This window comes from Micropterus dolomieu, linkage group LG02 (genome assembly GCF_021292245.1).
Source record: "Micropterus dolomieu isolate WLL.071019.BEF.003 ecotype Adirondacks linkage group LG02, ASM2129224v1, whole genome shotgun sequence".
Classification (NCBI taxonomy): Eukaryota; Metazoa; Chordata; class Actinopteri; order Centrarchiformes; family Centrarchidae; genus Micropterus; species Micropterus dolomieu.
In genome coordinates, this window is record NC_060151.1 from 5,051,118 (window position 1) to 5,057,411 (window position 6,294).

The 6,294-nt window shown below is 41.6% G+C and overlaps 1 long non-coding RNA gene across 1 annotated transcript; it reads right to left on the reverse strand.

The window, feature by feature from the left end:
- Nucleotides 1–2,792: 2,792 nt before the first annotated feature.
- Nucleotides 2,793–4,429, reverse strand: LOC123984355. Its single transcript, XR_006828427.1, has 2 exons — nt 4,117–4,429; nt 2,793–4,008 (listed from the first exon to the last, which is right to left on the reverse strand). It is a non-coding gene; the product is annotated as an uncharacterized LOC123984355 (long non-coding RNA).
- Between the last annotated feature and the right edge of the window lie 1,865 nt (nt 4,430–6,294).

The window sequence follows — 6,294 nt, forward strand, 5'->3', positions numbered from 1 at the left end:
CTCGGGCAGAGGTCTGTTGTCTGTTCCAGAGTCTCGACTGAAAACTAAAGGGGACAGAGCGTTTGCTGTCAGGGCCCCGAGGCTCTGGAACAGCCTGCCCGAGGAAATCAGGTCGGCTGAGTCAGTGAACTCTTTTAAGTCCCTTCTTAAAACATACTTTTATAGGAGAGCCTTTCCCGATCTTATTTGACTTTATTTTATCCCTTTTATTTTATTGTATTTTACTAATTTTATATTAAATTTTCATGCTCTTATCTTTTTTTTTTGTATTATTCTTTACACTTGTTAAAGCACTTTGTAACTTGTTTTTGAAAAGTGCTCTACAAATAAGGATTATTATTATTATTATTATTATGTGATTCGGTGGTCTCTATCGGTAATTAACAACAAGCCTCCTCCACACGTGGCTCATCTACTGCTGTGAAAACGGAATCGCGGGTGAAAAGTATGAAACAGGAGTTCTTTTAAATAAAACTGCTGACAAGTAAAGTCAGAGCAGACAGAAAGACAAGTGTGTGCTTGTGTGTCTGACGGGGAAAGCAAGGTGAGCAGTAAAGAGGTGGTATTCTGCTTTTTGGCTTTTCCCCTCTCCTTTATTGAGTTATATATCTTTTGTGCATGTAACAGGTTTGCAAAGTGAAAAAGCCCAAAGGGAGTTCCCATCTCCCACAGAAAACTCTGCTCTGAACCGCTTGAAAACAGCTCGTTTGTAGTCCAGCCCTTCACTTCCTTTACTTGTGACGTCACAATGAAAACGCCTCATAAAGCTTGCCAAGCGGCTAGCGGGGTCAGGCACGCCCTCAAACCAAGCTAGTCTGAGCGGAGGCCCTTTGGCCTGACGCGCCTTTGTTTGGTTTTCCATTGTAGAAATGTTGCACCTGTACCTGCTTCCAGGTACTTTTTTTCACATCACCTCACCTCCGTCCAGGTTCCAAGCGAGCTGAGGGATACTAACATGTAACGTGAAAACACGACAGACTGCTGATTGGTCAGAGAGAATATTCACTATTCAGTGCATCATCACTGCACCAGACAGAGGCCAGCAACAGAAAGTTTTATATTTTACAGTTTTCATCACTAAATCCACTTCTGAGAAGTTTTGAGGTGACAAATCAGCTGTGTAGATTTCCAATATTGACAGTTTTACGAGGAGTGACTAAAATGTGGAAGCCTGTGTCAACCCGCGGGAGGAGCGTGTGAGGCTGGCCAGCCGCCCGCTCACAGAGCCCTCTGCTCCCGCCGTCACGCAGACCGCTGCAGCAACAACGGCAGAGGAAAACACAGCTGGAAGGTTTTCATACCGCTTATCTGTCTTTACATTCTGAGGAATGTTGAAACGTTTTAACTTAAAAAAGAGACAGCTGTGTGGATCGCTGGTGTGTGTGTCGCATTGAACGTTACGTCGCGGCAGTTGTGTGTGGTGCCGCTATGACGACAAGCTACGTACTGTCTCTGGGTGCTACCTGCAGTGGAAAATGGAGCAGGGCCGAGCAGAGTCGAGTCTATCAATTTGCGCTATGGTAGCATTTTCCAGCTATATATATATATATAAAGTAAGAGACATCCTCTATCCCAGAAGAAACCTAAATTACTATGTAGCCTGGAGGACGCAAGTCATTTAGGATAATATGACTGCGTGGTGAACCTATGAACTGAAGTCATATTTAAACAACTACTGCTCTGTGTTGTTGGCCAGAAAGCTAATATCAAGACTTCCCTATGTCTACACGTATCCTATAAAAATACAATTTTGGCTGTATTATTTCTGTCCCTTCAAAAATTGCAATTGAGAAATTTATTTAGTTTATTTAGTTTATTGTCAGCCCCTACTGTTAGATGAGATTTACACCCATGGAGTCAACCCAGATAATCCCACTCCAAGCAAAACTTTTTAGGTCTTTGTGGCCATAAAACTCTTTAAACGTTTCATGGACAAATACTATCACAGTAGACAGAGGGTGGAAAAACACACAGTTGATTCACAAGCCACTGACATGCACTTGACAATCTTTTTCTAATGTTGTGTTCACACAGCAAGGATGAAACAGGAGAACTATTTTAAAGTTGTTTGCTTGTCATCTTGCGGACTGACCTGACAAAGCAGGAATTCACACGTTTAACAAATCGACATCATGATGTGGTTTTATCAGCATCCTTTTGATCGTTTATTGCATTTAAAAAAGCAAAAAAGCAAAGCAAAGTAAACCAGATTGTGGGCAAATATTTACGGGTTGTGTTTACTGGCTTGAGTAACGCCAGTAGACACAAATAATCCTGCTAAAATTTGCTTGGCTTTCTGTAAGAACACACCATTAGAGTTGCAGCAGACAGCATGCAGTGTTGCCCTCAACAGGTCAAATGTAGAATTCAACTGATTGGACTGTAGTTTTGTGTATAGCAGAACAACATTAGCCTACTCATATATTTTTCAGTTGTTGTTTTGTCATCAATACCCAGTATGGATTGCAGAGAGTAGTCTGTTACTTAGTTTCTATGTTAGCATAAAACTCATAGTAGTTTTGCTTCTTGAGAGTGCCCCAATGAAAGTAATATTTAAAGTGGCATACTTACATTGTTCAGAAGGTAAAGTGGCCCTTTTTGTATATAGAAGTACAAGACCTCACACAAGACTTGAGGAGTAGTGGTAGAAGGATAGAAGTAAGTAAATAAATATAACAATTCCATCCATAAATGGACATTTAAGCTGTTCCAGTGGCAGTAGGCAATAGTGACCTATTAAAACACGCCATGAAGGATGATGTCGTTTAGATTAGAAATGACTTGTAAATAAATAGCATAATCAATCTTGTTTATTTCAAATCATCTATTATGTTGATTGAGATTTTGTGTTATCTGTCTCGATTGGCTGGATGTGTGATTAATGTAATGTGATATTCAGAATGTGAGACAAATAAGTTTTGATCAGTGGTGTAAGCCGTGTCAGGGTCTGTCTCATCCTACCTGTTCACTTAATTGCCCATTTGTCTTAATTGCTGTATCTGTTGGCATTTCATAACCTGCTTTCACCCTCTGGTCTCTGTGTCTCTGTGTCTTTCACTCCCTGCTTCTTTTCTCAGTTATTGTTTCTCTCTTTCACATTGTCTTTTGTTATTTACTACAGTGGCAATCACATGGAAAATAAATATATTAATTGTGAGGAAGATTCACAGATTGCATGGTCTTAAAGATGTCATATTTTCCTTTTTGCCTTTTTCCCTCTGATTTATTATGTTATATATCTTTTTTGGGCATATAATAGGTTTGCAAAGTGAAAAAGCCCAAAAAGTCCTGTCACGGTCTATCCATGACCAGTCTTGTCTGAGTGTGTTGTGGTTTTGCTGGTCTCTCTGTGTGTGGTGTGTGTGTGTGTGTGTTTGATCTTCCCTGGTTCCTGGCTTTCCAGCACAGCTGCTGACAATCTGCCAATCAAGCCTTGGCTACAATACTCCTGACTGTCCGTGCCAGATTGTTGTTCTCACTCCAGTGGTAATTACGCACAGCTAACCCTCTTGAAGACGTCTAGTGATTTACCTTGTGTTTTTGTGAAAGAACCTAGATTAATGTGTTTGTCTCTGTTCGCTTCAGTGCCTGGGTCTTTTCCATTTGCCACACCGCCTGCCACGACAAGTCCACCACAACTGGACCTCTATTCAACCACACTATCTTCGACCCCACCGACCAGCTCCGGATAATTCATAGCATTATTTCACTCAACGTCTATATTATCATTAAAACTCTCTTTTGAACCTCAACTCGCTGTCTCTGTCTGCTCTTGAGTCCAAACCACACCCGACGTAACAAGTCCACCTCAAAGGGAGTTCCCACCTCCTAAAGAAAACACTGCTCTGAACTGCCTGAAAACGGCTTGATTGTAGTCCAGACCTTTCTTCCCGTTACCATTTTGCGTCACATGCGTCATAAGCTCAGCGGCTAGTCAGGCACGCCCCCAAAAACACCAGTGGGGAAAACACAAGGACCGCCGGCTGCCTCCCCTCATCCCCACTCTCCCTAACAAACATTAAGATAGTCAATGGACATAAAGTTGTTACTGTGATGTAGAGACACAGTTAAAACATTGCATATGAAAGATCAATGTGTTGCAGATTAATAACTCACAACTCTGAAACTCTTGCTCCAGTCTATGTTGCTGGTAAGGGGACATGCAGCTGAACCGAAGCTGTTTTTACCGGCTTCTCACGACCCGCTCTACTCTGCTTTTGATTGGTTAGTAGTCCTTCACTAGCTACTGTGCATGTCCAACTCCCAACAAAGATTTTGTAGAGGATGCATCACTCTATCGCTAAAATGGAGCATTCAACATACAAGGTCGAAAAGAGGAGCTGCAGCAATGTGCAGTATGACAAAATATGCTGTGTGGCAATGTCTATGATGTCACTGATGTCACAATTTCTTTGTGACAAATTCTGAGTCAACCATTCATGACATCACTGTGTTCCATAATGCCAATGGTGAAGTCACAATTTCTATGTGATAAATGCTGGATCAATCTGTAATGATATAACAGGGTTTGATGATGTCACAATTTCTGCAATGGAAATGATGGTTCAATCATTCATGACATCACTGGATTCCATGATGTCACTGATGATGTGACAACTCCAGTGAGACAATCGATTACATCATCAAAGGAACTTCATGATGAGGCTGATGTAATGAAAGCCTCCCATGAACGCTCCAGATTCTTCATCAGTGTTTATGCAGCTTCAGGTTTATTTCTTTTTTCATGTAATCAAGCTCCAAGTTGTCCGGCTCAATGGGGAATGGGTAGCTATTACTTTTGTCATTGATACCTTGAATACTTTCCAAAATATTCAAGGTTTTCCAGGAACTTTTTTTTTAACTATTCTGTTTTTTCTGCTCATATAAACAGCCATCTTTACTCTCCCCTAAACCAAATTAAAAATCTGGCATTTAATTTTAATCTTTTGAGAGTACCTGTACCCCAAAATGAACATACGTTTAGAAAAAACCTCCCCAAACAGTCCAAAGATATTTTCTAACATTGCAAACAATGGCAGAAATCGAGAACACTCCACGAAACAATGAAAAACCGTCTCACGATTAGTGCAAAATGGACAATCATGGCTAACATCAGAGTTAATGACAGAGACAAAAGCATTCACAGCCACAATACCATGTAAAACCCTCCACTGCAGGTCAGCGGCTTGTTTGATCAATGGTGGTTTGTACAGCGCTCTCCACTCAGGTCCAACACTGTCACTAAGACCTAAGTGAGCTCTCCATGGAGTGTCAGCTCTGCCATTTAATTTATCCCTCTACAAAATTTTGACAAAAGTTTTATACATCAGTTTTCTGTTCACATCTTGGAAAGAAAACTCAGAGGAGATATCACTTTCATCCTAGAGGATGAGGGTATGTCAGACCTCCTCAATGTACATGAAATAATAGACAAAATCGATACAGCAACAAGCTTTAGTGAATGTGAAATCCCCAGTCAAACAGAGTCACAGGAAAACCTCCAGAAAGAGGTAGAAGCGCTAAGGTTATCGTTGAAAGAAAAGGAGCACGCGATGTATGACCTTATGAAAACAAGCATGAACCCCCTTGCCAGTCCCAGCAAGCCAGAAAAGAATATAGCCCCAACACCCCCTAATGGCTCCATGTGGCGCAAAGATTTTAAGATATCTGGCCAAATAGGCAAGCCAGGGCAAAAAGATAGGCTAACATTTTCTAGTCTGGCCAAACTAATTGAAAGCGGCCTCTGCAAAGGCTATCCAGAGTCAGATTATTGATGCTGTAGTCCGTGCTATCACACCAGGCCTGCAGTTACGAAGTTACCTTGAAGGGAAAGACAAACTAACACTGCCTGCCCTTCGTAGGATCCTCAGATGTCATTACCAGGAGAGAGGCGCCACAGAGTTATATAAACAACTCACTTCTGAGGTTCAAAACAGTAGGGAGACCCCTCAAAACTTCCTGATAAGGGCAATGGACCTGAGACAAAAAATCCTGTTTGCTTCTCAGGAAGCTGATTCAAGTCTAAAATATGACCCAGTACTAGTACAGAGTCTATTTATGCATACAGTCCTAACTGGCCTCCAGAGTGACAATATCAAAGGTGACCTGCAGCCCTACCTCCTACAGACGGACACTTCAGATGAGCTGCTGTTGGAGAAACTGAACATTTCATGTGCCAATGAAAAGGAGAGGCAGGACCAAAAGAAACATGCAGCCCCATCACGTATAACTAATGTGAATACAGTCCAGTCAAGTGAAGCTCCGGTGGAAAAGAAGACTGCCACCTCACAAAGT